Source organism: Anser brachyrhynchus, assembly GCF_964034855.1.
Source record: "Anser brachyrhynchus genome assembly, chromosome: 2".
Lineage (NCBI taxonomy): Eukaryota > Metazoa > Chordata > Aves > Anseriformes > Anatidae > Anser > Anser brachyrhynchus.
The window spans coordinates 40,235,059-40,250,644 of record NC_137695.1 but is presented as its reverse complement, the minus strand read 5'-3'; the positions used below and the strand labels follow the sequence as shown (position 1 = coordinate 40,250,644).

The 15,586-nt window shown below is 35.0% G+C and overlaps 1 protein-coding gene across 10 annotated transcripts in view; it reads left to right on the top strand.

The window, feature by feature from the left end:
• Nucleotides 1-15,586, top strand: part of ZNF385D (zinc finger protein 385D) — a 436,473-nt gene that overhangs the window by 171,946 nt on the left and 248,941 nt on the right. The gene's annotated exons all lie outside the window — the stretch shown is intronic.

The window sequence follows — 15,586 nt, the reverse complement described above, 5'->3', positions numbered from 1 at the left end:
GTGAAGAATTAATAGAAATGGAAGACTGTGAATAGTGCCATGAATATTTACACAAGGAAAGTCATATAGTATCAGCAGAAAGGAATGTCAGTGTTACAGGAATAGCTTAGAGTTATATAGAAGGAGAAGGGACCATGAGTAGGAAGGAACGGTGTCTAGAGTAAACCTGGGAAATTTTTAGTACATTTTGTTGTAAACCGAAAAACAGACATACAGAAAAAACCCACACCTGGACAATCCTAGAGAACATATCTTTGGTCCAGATCACTTCACGTTATCTAAACTTCCATGTGCTCTGATAACCTTGCTAGTAAAAACCTTGTTTGGACTACCAAGGTTACAACTCTTCATTGGTAATGGGTTCAGAAGTGGGAATACAATGAAGTACCTTTGAAAAGATTGAAGTTAGTGGGGAGAATGGTATTAAGATTACTAACAAGTTGAAACTATATACTTAGAATATACTTTCATTCATTTTTACAGTTATTTATATTGCTTTTTGAATACAGAGCCTTTATTTTGATGGATAGCAAGTAAAATCCTCTTAATAAAGGAAATCCTCATGCATTGCAGCTAATGTTTAAATTTTTTTAAAAGTTGTTTCTTTAGGAATGTAATTTGTGAGGACATAAAACGCTCAATACTACTGTACACTAAAATGCCAAAGACAAAAGACAATTCCACATTTCAGTTTTTTTTGATCAGCTATCTACAGAGAATACAAGGTTATGGAAAAAATACAGATTTACCACCATTCTATCTACTTATTTCCTAAAGCAGCCATTAAAATCGAATATTTCATAGTTATTGTCAAGCTCTCCCCCTACTGTTTGTGGAAGCTTTAGAAGAATATCCTCTATATTTTATATCATTTTAGACCTCCTTTATATGTAAGTATAGCTATAACAGAGGCAATATGCAATATTAGATGCCAGTTGTATCTCATAATAAAAAAATGGGAAATACACATTTTTCCGCATGGTTTTCTAGATGCTAAACATGCATCTTCCTGTGAAAGGGAAGAGCGAAGAGCTCTCCTGTTCTTAAGCGACACTAAACCCAGGGGCTCCAATACACTGCAGCTGAACGCCTCTTAGATCGCAACGTGAAAAGCTGCAGATTAACTGTGTTTAGATGCATGGGTTTGATGTAACATCAGCTTGCTTGAATTAATGTCCTGTGACAAGCCTTCCCTTGCTTTAGAAGCAAAATGTTCCTTTGTCTACATTTTAAAGCTTGGCTACAGCCTCTGGTAGATTCTGCATTGTTTCTCACATACTGTTTTTTGGACAAAGTCGAACCATCATCTATGAAGGAATAACTACCCAAAGGGTATAAACCCAATTGCTAGTGGTTTATTCAGCTTTGACACTTCTCAGTGCGATCCTAACTGCCTTTTGTAAAACAAACAGGCAAGGGAAAGGCTCCAGAGACTTTCTTCTATTCATTTCTGTAATAGTTTTCTTGCCACGGGAGGCTTAAGAAGATTTGTACTGCCTGCTTTCTTTTCATTAGCAGTGAGTGCAATGCTGTTGGGTAAGTTAATGTGTGAGACTATAAAAAGAAAAGCACAGGAATTTGGAAAAAAAAAAAAAAAGAAAAAAGAAAAAAATGTAGTTTCTCATTAATCCATTTGAATGTTGTTTTTCTTGATTTATTCTGTAAAGAGTGCAGAGAAAAATAAAGTAATGTGTAACAGTTGTGATATTTTCTGTTGTTCTCAGCCGGACACAGAATTAGAATCTAGCTTTTGTCTGTTTGTTGAATGCAATACTATGCTTCACTGGATTTTGGCAGGAGCATGATAAAATTCTTGTTATTAGACTGACAAAGAAACCTGATTGAATTTTCAACACAACCATACTTCCTGTCATGAAATGTAATAATATTTAATGATTTCTTTGTATTTCTGTATACTTCAAAATGCATCAGTCTTTGAGCCTTACTTTGACCACTATATCACGCTAACCTTCTCTGCTTATATTGCCATTAAATGCATTTACTTTATCTCTTTTTTTTCTGACTATTTACTTGAATGAAAACTGAGCACAGTTTTTGAGAAGACTCCGAAGTTTTGTAAATGGCTTTGTACTTTCTGTCGTACAATAACTGTTTGCATCAGATTTAAAATTGACTTAATTAGTCAGTTTTGTGTGTTCTGGTAATCAATGTGTAAATTAATGCAATGTACACACAGGATAACATTCCCCCCCCTCCTTTTTTTTTTTTTCATTAATACCATACTATTATTATTGTTATAATTTTCCCCAAATCTCTGGGCTTATAAAAATTGCTATGGATAATGAATATAAATTAGCCTTAAAGAATAATCTTTTTAGAGGGTGAATCATACAGCTTAAAATTTGGATTGATGGATGATACTCACGCAGGACATATATACATTATATAGAATGAACCTGATGATAAATGTTAATAGTCATTAAATGATTACTGGGTGCTATATCTCTGAATTTTTTAATCAAGCTGCTCATCAATAGCAAATGTAATCTTCTTTAATATTTTTGTTGCTTGGTGTGTTATGCATGCTTGTTTTCTTCCCTTCTGTCTGCCAGCACACACTTAAACTTCTCTACTGGGATATAAGGAATACAGTAATGACTTAGGAAAAATGCTGGTAACTCAGCATCTACAATTCAGTAAGAAGTCTCCTTTTAAAGAGGGTAAGCAGAACAGTTGTTCTCTGTCTGGTAGACCAGTAGTACAAGATGTATGAAGTAATTCTTAGTAAAATAGTAGTAAAATATTAGTATATAGTTAAATGTTTTATAATATTTGAAAAAGAGAGTGTTTTTTTTTTTTAATGCCAAGTTTTACTAGTTTTTGTTTGTTTGTTTTCTGGACAGTTACTAGTATACTCTTGGACATTCTGAAATATTCAAGTGCAGATAACTGTTGATAGATTTAACTCAGCACTATTTCATATTTATAGAAATCACATTACCTCCAGTCACGCTTGTCAGCAGCTCTACTCTTTTGATTCCCAGTTGCCCAAGAGCTGTAGCTTAAAGCATTGGCAGTATGTGATCTCATTAATCAAGGAACAAATTATACTCTGTATTATTTTTATTTGCATGCGCATGACTAGAAATTACCAGTCACAGTTATTCAGCTCTCAGAAGACTATAATAGCTGCATGGTGGTTTACTTTCTATTTGTGTCATTTTAATAGACATGATTCACTGGAAGCTAGCCTAGATCATAGCCTAAAAATGTCCCTTACTCCTAAGTTGTATAGGCAAGTAAGCTCATTACTTAGGGGAAGCCTTTAGGTCTCAGATGGAATTTATTGTAACTTTATAAGGTGCAGTTATTTTCTTTCCTTTTTTTTTTTTTTTTTTTGTACAAAAATTATGCCTTTTCCCAAATTTGACCTTGTATTTTATCTTTGTTAGCTACAGTAAATCAGCAATGATTAGGAAAAGAGTGGCTTAGTGAATCTGAAAGTCCGTTCAGTCCTGGTGCAGGGGCAGTCACAGTTAGCTGACTAAAATTAAGATAACTCCAAGATTTGGTACCCTGGAAGAAAAATTAGAACATTTCTGCATAGCATGTGTAAACAAACATGAGCACATTTTTGGAAATTTGATATGATTAATCTCTTGCCCCCCCTTCTGAAAAGTGCACTAGGGCTGTCATGAGTATTTTTTAATTTTTATTTATTTTATTTTTTACTTTCTCCACTTTCTTATATGGTATGTATTGATCCAATATCATTAAAAGTTTTATCCCATGGTAAGCATGGGGTAAACTTCTTACGTCACTGACATAAATATCAATTTTTTAACACTTGAATAGAGGGAATTTATCACTGTACAGTGGTCAAAGCTTGCAGTTTTGGAGCCATACCCTGTAGAGTAAGCAATGGGATAGAGGTGCTTATACTCAAAAAAAATTCAGTGTTGTTATGATTCACTCCAACCTCCTCTACCTTTCCAATATTTTGGAAAGCATTTAACTTAAAATTGCAATGTACTATCTTGAAAATGGCTTTTTAAATTAATAAATATGATGGATGCATTTCTGCAGCTACAAGCAATTATGTGGACTTTTTTTTTTCCTTTTAAAGGTTCTTGCTACATACCTTTGTTTATAAGACATTTTATAATTATAAGAAACAAAAAACAAAAAACTTTCATTTAGCAGAACATAACCTGTTATAATTTTTTTATAGAGACTATTTTTAACGGTCTCCAAGGACTCTGATCAGCATTCTTTATCCACTCAAACTCTCATTGAGTTCAATAGGCATTTTCATGATTAAAAGAACAAGTAAGGAATGCTGAATAGAATTAGCTTATTCAAATGCAAGCAAATCTTTTAGGCTATATTTTCATAGGGGAATTAAGAGTCTAGTTGTTATACACAGAAGCCAAAGCTGTCCTGCAGTATTTTGGTGCCAAAAAGATGGCATCTACTATTTTGGAGCTATTTGTTATTTTGACAGTATGGCTCCAGGCTACATTGCACTGGATAAACCTTTAATTTTACATAACAAATAATGAAATATTATTGCTTCATTGCCTCTATTCAAATGATTAAAAGAGATTAACTTTGCTTAACATCACTCTAAATTAATTTCTGATGCTATAGCTTCTATTGAATCCTACTGTCAATTTTTGAAATATGTTTATGGAATTTTTCTTCTCTCTGTAACATGGTCCTCATTATAGTACTATGAACTGAATCATCTTGTGATATGACACCCATTGAGGGAAAGACGATCAAGATATTGGCAAATAGCATGGGAAAGATTTCCTAATATTTCTTGTGCTAATTAAGTGGGAGTCTGAAGAGGACAGTTAAAGGGCCAAAGAAACTCCCAGTAAACCTCTGTGAAGCACAGTATATCTCAAGAGAGAAGGCTGAAGAGGTTTGAATGAGGACAGAGAAGTATGGGAGACTGAAGGAGACTTAGCAAGGTGGGAGGCTCATCTGAACTCTGTCACAGACATTGAAGAAGGGTTGTGGAGTCCCTTAATAAAAGCAAAAAAAATGTGTAAGATCATATACCAAAAGGAGGAGATGACATATGTAAGAGGCTTTTCAGAGAGATGCAATATGTCTCTCAGAGGTAAGACCTAGCTCAAAAGGAAATGGAGTGGAGCTAGGAATCAAAGTACATTGAAAGGGAGAGGGTTTAGGTCCACTTTGTAAAGACCTATTACACTACAGCCCTAGAAGATGTTTTGTGCTGTGATTTGAAAGTTCCTTGGGAAGCTATAACATCATCTGAAAGCATAGAAGGCATCTGCAGGACCATCTATGCCATTAGAGGACATTACAGGGTGGAAGGGTGCAGATGGATTCCAGCTCTTTCTGCTCTACAGGCTAACCAAAAATGAAACATCTTTAGTCTGAAAGTGATGTGCCTATGTTAGTGTGTTGTGACCAACTAAATTTTTTATGAATCATCGTGATAAATTTACTGCACAGGTTCTGGACTGGAGCTGTTTGGACACCAGCCAGCTTGGGGAAAAAGCAAAAGATTTTTGCATTTTCCTGCATTACCCAGGACATGCTAGAGCACACACTTGTGCAGTGTGAAGTTTCTTCGAAACAAGTGCAAACAAAGTTGTCTAGATTGCTGGACTATGCAAGAGAAGTATAATATTTTTGAGTGCTTTCAAGGAAGTTTGACAGGCTTTTTTTTTTTTTTATATATATATATGTAGAGGTTTGTAGGTAAGTTCTGTTTGCATAGAGAAAATATTTTCAGACAAAAGTGGGATTTGTGATTTTGTATCAACACTTGTCTATTCTAGGATGGAATTTTATTTATCTTCTATTAAAGTAAGTGGTTCACAAATAAAACAGACTTCAAATTTTCAGCTTGCAAAATGAGAATGCTGAGATTTCAAACTTATGTTTGTCAAGAGCTGTCTAACCAGCTTGTTGGATACTTTGGCAAGAGCTGCTTTCTTGACTTGTGTAACTCAATTAGGGAATTGTCTTGTAAGGAAGAGATGGTAAAAGGTGATAAGATTATTTTTCAGTCAGTAAGGAGACAACATGTGGGTTGCTGAAAGAGCGATGTTGTGGAGAAATGATAGTTAAGGGAACAGTTTAATTACATTATTCAAAACCATAAAATTTACCAAGTTAAGAAAACTTGAAAACAAATTTTTATGAACTAATGGGATTTGTTTTCCACTGTCTTTGGAGGTGTCAAATATATGAATGGAACTTGATGTATAAAGAAATGTTTAAGCAGAGAGTATATTTTTCACAACAGAGGAGAGAAATGTGCTGGAAACCTCTATAAGTAATGGCGTTATATCCATGATGCTTGATGAATTGTACAGTATTATATTGAAAAGAGTTTTTTTCGGATGTATTAATTTGCTTTGGGGGCATTTTGCCCTATTGTGATGGGAAGAGAAAGCTGCAAAAAGCAAAACTCCTCTAGCATATTATTGGGATGTTAACTCTATTGCTAGGAATATGAAAATTCTTTCTACAATTCTTATTTATGTAACTTCATCTCTTCTCAATAACGGCATAATCAGCTTTTGATGTGCACTGATGCTCCTATTGTGGAGCTCCTCACAGCCTACTTCTAGCAGTAGCTTAAGATAAAGAATGTTTATTGCTGTTATACAAGACTATTCTTTCCAGGATTTATTTTGAAATCTGGCTGGAGACTGCTCTTGCTGTATGTATTCTTTGTATCTCTTTCTGTTTCTTTGTTCTTCTTTCTTGGTACTTCCAAAAACATTTATTCTCCAACCAGTTGTAAACTGTCATCTTTTCCTTACTTGAGAACTACTTTTAAGAACAATTGCTGTTGCACATTCTCCTCCTTTACTGTCATGTGGAATAGCATGAATAGTTTAAAGACAACTTACATTGAACATTTGTCATCAGGTCCTTCTCATAATTGCTCTACCACGTGACTGAAGCAGCACAAATAAAAGTGGGAATGTAAAAGGATTAGTATGGCAAAAAAGGAAATGTTTTCTAGCATGAAATGAAAGCTGGAATGCATCACCCTCATTAAACTGAGTCCTTGACAATGTGATATGTATGTGTGTATCTACCTGTCTCATGTGAAGGATGTGTATCTCATGTATACTACATATTAACCAAGAAACAATTGCTGGCTAAGAGTAACTGTTTTCACATGGCTGAAGTTCCTCAGGGAACTTTTCTTTGTAGAAAAATACAGTTAGGTTTGACAGGTCTTGTTAGTTGGTTTCATGGGAACAGTTGAGAACTTTAATTCAAAGCAATATTATGTTGAGCTGCATTACAGCGCTAGCTGTATTCCCAGATCAACAGACGCTTCTCTCACAGGCTTACTTGAAAGATTTTAGCAAGGTGTTTATCTGTGATAAGTCTATATTGCTCCTGATATGGGAGGTCCTTTGTGACCAGCCAGAGAATCTGTATCTAAGTCATTTGTTCTATTCAAGAGTCTGTCACAAGTGCTCTGTTGAACTCAGCAGATTTATATTGCTTAGGCTTGATAAGTGGTTCATTGATCAGTTTTCGTTCTATGAAGACAGTATGCAGTAGAACAATACAATCTATGCTACTTTTACTTATGCTGACCAAAGAGTAATGCAACATAATGTATTCTTTTTTTTTTTTTTTTTTGGTGAAGTTTCCCCAGGCTAACGCCCTAAAGGGGTGAATTTTGTGGTCCATTTGTCATGCTCTGTATATCCATTCATACTAGAACTGATCTCCTTTTTTTCAAAGTCCATCTTTCATGTCATTATGTAGAGTTTTATTTTATGATTCTTATAAAACACAGAACTGGAATAATTTCCATTAACACAAAAGTCACTTCAGTCTCATTGCCATTAGACTGACTTTGTTCAGTGCCTCTAAGATGAAACACCTGTGTAAATGCCTAACCTCTACAGAAGTACTCTTTACATCAATAAGAGTAAATGAAAAAGGATTAATGTACTGGAATCACTTGTGCGTGCTTCTGTTTATGAGGTTGGCAAGTGTCTATGACCACTCAAGTGGTTAACAAACATCTGTGGCAATTCATGTCTTTAATATACATTTTTTGTTTTTAACTAGTTTGTTTTCACTGACTTTTCAACACACACACACACACACACACACACACACACACACAGAGTTTCACCTGTGCCGTGAGGTAGCAGAAATTTCTTATGTTATGGTCGGTTGGCCTTTTAAATACAGGTAGCTGCACCTGATCTGAAACGGTATGTAAGGTGCGGGCAGATGATTAAAATCACTAGCATTCCTATGGCTTGCTGATTTATTGCCTATTGGTTGAGCTTTAGTGATGTGCATGTTCTAACCCAAAGTGTACACTACAATTTAGCATCTTAAATAACATTCATGAATTTGGACAAGGGTGAAAGGGGATTTTTTTTGTCTACCGTCTTCAGCACCTATCTTTCCATAATAGGTATCTAATCTAGGTTGAAGGTATGGCATATGTTGATATGTTGAAGGCAAGGCTGTCACTTTCTCACAGTGCTGAGATAGATAAAGCTCAGAAATACCTTGTAGCTGTAACAAAATACATCACACAAATTTGTTTGCATGTTTTGATATTTCTTCTAAGTTTTACTTTGAAGAATAAAACTGTGCCCTGAAAAAAATATCTGAGAACTTTATTGACTGGGAAGACAGGGGTGTGACCTTTTTATATGAATGGTTGGTAGCTCACTGGGGGTAGGAATGGTAGCTGGAGAATCTGCTCTGAAGAAAACTATGACAGCAGCTTGCTTGCTGTCAAGCCAGGTTTCTGGCAGTTACCAGTCTTGAATAATTGATTATTATTATTATTTTATTTATTATTTTTATTAGCTTTTAGGTATACTAATTAGCATTAATTTGTTCTTTAATTAACAATTTTCTTTTTGAAATATCAGAAGTACATTTGCTAGATAGGCATCTTGTTGTTAGTCTCCTAGCAACAGAAACTTTTCATAAGCTGACATTTACTGTCTCAAGAGGTCTGTGCCCAAATTACTTTGAATAGCCTTAATTTTCCATACAGTTTCTAAAATTTAATCAATCTCATCTTTTGTTAGTTTGATTTTCTGACAAAAGCATCTGATTAAGTTACTTCATGAGCCTTGGTTTCAGTGTCATACCAAATGTATTTCAGATCATAGCACATACACACAAAAAAAAAACACATTTCAACCCATTCTGCCTACCTCCTAAATGGGATACTTTGCTAAGGTAGATTGTTTCTCAAGCATCCTCAAAATTGGTGATCTCAAAAAGAACTTCTGCAGTTATTCTTTTAACTGACACAGAGCCCCTCTGCAATTACTGATTGTCAAAGCATTGTTAACTAAATTTGTACCAGATGGTCTCACAGCATAACATTTGGAAGTGGCAATGGAAGATAAGTTGAAATGTCTGTTTGCAAACTTCTGAATATTTTCTGTGGTCATAAGGGTGCTCTGCTTTCCTATCTGTGGAAAATGGCGATGGTTACTCATCCAGCTAATAAATAGGGAGAATTTGGGATATATCCCACCAGATGATCCACTGAATACTCTGCAGCTTAATACCAGGTTTATTGTTCTGAGAAGGGCTCCTCTATACCTCTCTGGATTTACAGGCAGACCTGAAACTGTTGGCATCATCATTAATGTGTATGCAGCAAGTGCACATATAACACATGCGAGAGTTGTGCATGTAGGACTTTAAGTTCCTAGTCATGTATACTGTGGTTGTCTCCAGGACTTACTGTCATGCAGCAGCCAGACTGTAGCATTAGTTTATCAGAGCTGCCTGATGTTGGAAATTTTGGACAAAAGTGTATCTTCAAAGTATTCCAGGAAATGAAGAGCTTGTGTATAGGAAAATTTATCTGTAAGCTAACCCTAGGACAGAACACCCTCATTTTGATATAATTTACCTCAATTAATTGTTATCAATACAGCCATTGAATGGCTGACCTGGTAATTATATTTCTTGTTTCTCTCTGGTAGCTAATGGTCTTTATGCAGTTGTAAACTCTTCAACTATTTCTACAAGATTTCTGTTGTGCTTACCTCTCTGTGTTATGGAGGAGTATGTAAACTCAAAATGCAGATCCATTTGTGCTTATCTATCACTTTATATTCATATATAAACAAGAATTTAATGTTGCATTGGACATGGAGGGTATTGGAAATCCACAAGTGTTCTGGGGGGCTTCCTATCTTTTGATTACGATGGTGAAGGCAGGAGTGATTTTTGTCCCCTTCTCTTGCTAAATTTCTAGTTCTTGACAATTTTTAGAAGGAAGCAGTAGCTTCCAGTAAATAATATATTTCCTTCTCATGGGTTTGTACATACTGTGCAGGTGTTTTCAGAAAAGTGTTTGATTGTGATGCATGGATTAGTAGGACAGTATTTTTTTTTTTCTAGATATTCTACCTGATTAATGTGTCCTTATTTATTTATTTTTTTTTTTTGCAAATGCCATACAGTCTGCTGCTTCCTTAGAATTCTGGTAATGCATTGGGACTGCCTAGTCCTGTTCATAATCCATGCACATCAGTTTATTGTATTTTAAAATATACTGTAACCACAGTAACAGTGTGTTTCTTAGTTATACATGTTGCATAAATAACCCTTTTTTTGTATGTGGAAATTAATAGTGTTCTGTATGTAATAGGGCGGCAGTAATAATTTGCGGCTTTCTGAAAAAAAATTGTTTTGAAGTAAATTGTGATTGAGGTATCTGTGTGGATGGAACTTGGAAAATAATTGGTTATGGGAGACCAAACAGTTAGACAGTTACTAGCTTAGGGAGACTCCTCATAAACCCTGCAATGGGTCACTATGAAAGCATAAAAGGGAATAAATAAGTCTGCAGTAAGCCAGATGGATTTCCAGTTCTGTAGACAATTTTGATGTTTTCTTGTGGAACAATTTCATTTTAACAAATTGGAATTTTCATGTGAGGCCTTATCTGGTATATTTCTATTTTGGTATCCCTTTGACTTGGCTACTCATTGCCTTGAAAGTTCACCTTTTCTGCTAGATTTCAAAAATAATAATAATAATAAAATAAAGTGGAAAACTGGAATAGGTTTTTAGGAAACATGAAGCTTTAATTTTTAGTTTTGGCTTTACGTACTTTGAATCATGTAACTTTTATGTCTGCCTTTGTGTAAGGGGTGGTACTCCTTGCTATTATCTGGGATACAGTTAGAATCCCATAAGGAGTAAGTGTATTTACTGATATTTGGGAAAGCCTGCACAGTTTATGTGTGCTTCTTCAAACCTGCATTTTATAGCCTTCTTCAAAGAAAAGGAGTAGAAATGAGTTGTTGCAGACCATATTTCTCCATGGGAGAAAGTGTCAAGAAGGAAAGGTGAAGTTCACACTCCTGTGGAAATCAGAAGCTCCAAGTTCTTGGCACATTCTTCTATAGTTCATAAATTCTGTGGTGCTTAAATCAGAAAGCTTGGCTTAATAAATAAGTGTTTAATAAGGGGATAGCTACTTATGGATGAGTGAATGAAATGTTACAACAGATTAACCTGTGAACCAGTTCCTTCAGGCTTGCTCTTTACTCACAGCTTTTCATTTCTCATGATTGCCTGCAGCACTTCAACTCAAAAAAGTTTCTTTATCTCTGACCTAATGACTAATTAACAACTAATTCCTTCTGAGTTAATAAGATTAGCTTCCATCCCCATACTTCTCTAGGTCCTATCAGGGCAAACTGGATACCTGATAACTTTCAAATGTGGACAGGATGCTGACAGATATGCCTAGAGAACTCCATGCTTTTGAGACCAAATTACTTGCCTGTCCTGACTGTTGGTGCCTTTATGTTGTTAAATCATGTGGGCATGACATGCCCAGTCATCCTCAGACCTCCACATTATGCACGCCTCTTCAAAAACTCCTTGACGTAAGCGGGACACTCAGTACTCATATGGTTGACCTGCAAAAATGCTAGACTCTTCACTGGGAAAGGACAACATTTGCTGCCCCAGCTGGATCCAGCATCTTCCCTGTTCTGAGAGTGATGAAGAGAGAGCCACACCACTGGTTGTACCAATAGGCTATAGCACCAGAGTCTTGTGGATATTTAATTTTCAGAGGCCCCATAATACAGCCTCTGGAACTCTTTCTCTGACTTTACTGGCCAAAACCACATCTGCTTAACCAAGATTAACATTTTCCAGTCACCATGCCTTACTTTTATTTGCATTAAATATCTACAAAAGCCTTTGGCCTGTATTGTAAACAAAAAAAACAAAAAAAAAAAACAAAAAAAAACACTCCATGTAATACTCCTTCTAGACAATAAAGGCAAACTTTGCAACTTGTCTTTTCTGAGCAGGCATGAGTTTAGCCCAAAGCCAGTTGCCATGAATAACACTCGGCAGAAGAAAGCCAAAGTGTACTTACAATGACTTGAAACCTTTCTGTTTTCAGGTACAGACACTGCTGTTTAAGCTCATTAAATCAGGTATCAGGAATGATCTGACAGACTGGTGGGAACTATGTGCAGTGAGGATGTCTGTAGACCCTATCCTATCATCCTCAGGGACAGAGTATTTTGGTATTTTGATATTAAGAAAAGAGATTTTTTTTTATTTTTTTTTTCCCTGAAGACCTGATTTTTAATGTGTGATCTACAACAGTGTGAAAACATACTTATATATCTGTTTAATAAACAAATAAACACATCCTTAGCATAAACAGGTTAGGTACAATGAGTAGGTTTCCTCTTATTCTGCTTTCAGGCAAAAGAGACTGCCATTCGTTTTCAAAGTTGAAGCTTTTTCTAAGTCCTCAGACAGCACTTGTGTGGGTGGTTTGTGTGAGTATAACTCTTGATAAAAAGATTAAAAAGATCAAAAGATCAAATATAATGTAAACAACACTTCAGTAATGAGAGATCTGCCATTGATCTGCTGTCAATGACTTCAATCATCTTTCTTCCTAATAGATTAGATCTGGGAATTACGGTCTACTCTAGTTAAAAAAACAAAAACAAAAACAAAACAAAAAAAACACCTCCCAGCTTCCTCCTAGCACAAACAGTTCTTTAGTATTATGTTAAATATATCCATAGCTGAACTCAATTGCAGTGGCACAAGGGATCAAACAAATATCTGTGATACTTGTATTTTGAATGTCAAATAGCACCAAAATGTAGAATATTAAGAACAGATGACAGACCAGGAGACTGAGGGTGAAGATGCTCTGCATCATAGATACTTGTATCTTGATTTTTCTGAAGTCTTTCATTCCAATTTGTCATCATTAATATGCATATTACACTGTATTTTGAGGACCAATTCTTCAGTTTAAAGTCATCTGAAACATACCAGTGCCATAGACTATAAAGTAAGGTGAAAAAATTTGAAGGTCCCAGAAAAGATTTTAGTTACCTTTCTTTAAGTTCTGTCTCTGTTTTTTCTTTTGCAGGACACATGAATCTTCTGCTATGCACAGGTTTCAACATATGGCTTTCCTCAGTAATTCTGCAGATGCTCCTAAGGTTTAGAATTTATTATATCTTCATCTCTGGAGTTGATAGCTTTCTTCTTTCCTTCTTTCTTTTTTTTTTCTTTCTTTTTTTCTTTTTCCTTTTTTTTTTTTTTGTATTGATTACAGAAAATCCAGCAATACTAATTTGATCATTTTTCATATGGAAAAATACTGTTGTTTTATAAAGCTTGTAAGTCTATACGTATAGAAATATGGGAAAAGACACAAACAGAGCTTAGATAAATTCAGGAAAAACGTTATCTACATAGTAAGACTTGTACTTAAATACTTACATATATAAATGCCTAAAGAAGATATTGGTTTGTGAGCCAAATGTGGTTCTTTGTTGTTCTCTTTGAAGGTACACTGTATATCTACAATTATCCCAGGACTAGGAATTCACAAAGGGTTTTCATCTATATGAGGAATATTAATGTAGTTATCCTCTATATGAGGGATATTAATGTAGTCTGAGGAGAACTGTCATTCTATATGCCCTCACAGAGATTAATAATTAGCTTTCTGAAAGAGATTAAAATTGCGTAGTACAACTTCTGGATGAAAACCCCTGTCAGTTACTGGAATGTATAGGTATGTTCTCTCTTTGTGCCTGGCTTCTGTTTCTGTCATATACCTTATTTCCTTCTCAAGCTATAGAAAGAAAGAACACACACACACACACCTTCCCTGTAGTGATAATACCTTTTAGCTGTTCAGGTGATGTTTTGGCTACTAGTATCTTCCTGTTTTTCAGGTCCAAGTAGGTGCTTTATATACCTGATCTGTTATTTACATCAGAAACTAGTTGTCAGGCAGTAGTGTCAATCTGAACTTGCCTTTAGAAGTCATGGGATTCAGTCAAATATCCATGATTAGCAACTGACTTTCTTTTTAAATACTCACCTTAATTACTATTTACAATTGAAATAGATTGCAGATATCAGTGAATGTTGAGATTATTATTTTGATTATTGTTGATCTTTGTAATGATGATGGACCACACAATAGTGATTTAAGGCTGGGCAGACTAATACTACAACTAGAATTGTCATTTCAGATAATTTAAAAAAGGATTAACAATTGCAAAAGCTATTTGTGATGTTGCTTTTTATATTAAAGTCGATTATAATCAATTTTATGTGAAGCATTTAGAAGTACTACTTTAAACTGGAGTTTTAAAAAAATTAGCTCTAGGTTGAAGAAAAAATCAGAATTCCCTCTTCCATTATTTAAAAAAATAAGGCTGTTATCCAGCAAAGCTATAAATTGATCAGTAACTATTGCTTTTGTGAATGATCCCACTGATTTCAACAGGTTGTCTCTCAGAAATAAGCATATGTACTGTAATAAGCCTGTACATAAAACATGCATCCCTATATGGCATATGGAATAAAGTATAACTTGAACCATTCCCACTGAAATCTCTCTTAAAATTAATCATTAAATATTATTTGGAGTTCTTGAAAGTTGCAATGGTATTGTGCCTGTACACAAAGCATTTCCAAAAATAGCATCACTATTTTTTCTCTGAATGATGCAGGAGCTCACATGCAAAAATCTTAATTTTGATTGAGTGTAATTTGTTTGTTTAGTCTGTTAGAAGATTTTTACTTTGGATTTTGGGGGGAGGGAGGAGTAGTTAATCAGTTCAGTAAGTCAGAAAATGGTATTGGTTTATACTCTTGGTAGTGTGCTTGAAGAGCATGCTTTTATTCCTGAAAAAGTAAATTTTGACCCAAACAGCAAACAGTGTGACTGTTTTTGATTGATTCAGGTTTGGCACCATGAGGGAAGTGGTATAATGTCTTATGAAATACACCTACCTCATCACAGAGCTGTTGACTGCATTTTGTAGTACAAACTAAAACTAGAAAGCAGTGACATACTTCATTCATTTATATGGCATTATCAGATGCCGTTGATGAAATGTAACAGTCTAAATATCGTTCTTTTCACAGTACTGTAATTGATTATCCATTCGTCAAAAGGTGGGTAAGGCTGATGTGAATAAATAAAATCCCACTATCTTCTGAATAAAATATTTTAAAATTGACACCTCCACCCCGTTTGTGGCTCCAATAAGGACACCCAGACCTGGAACAGCTGTAATTTTTT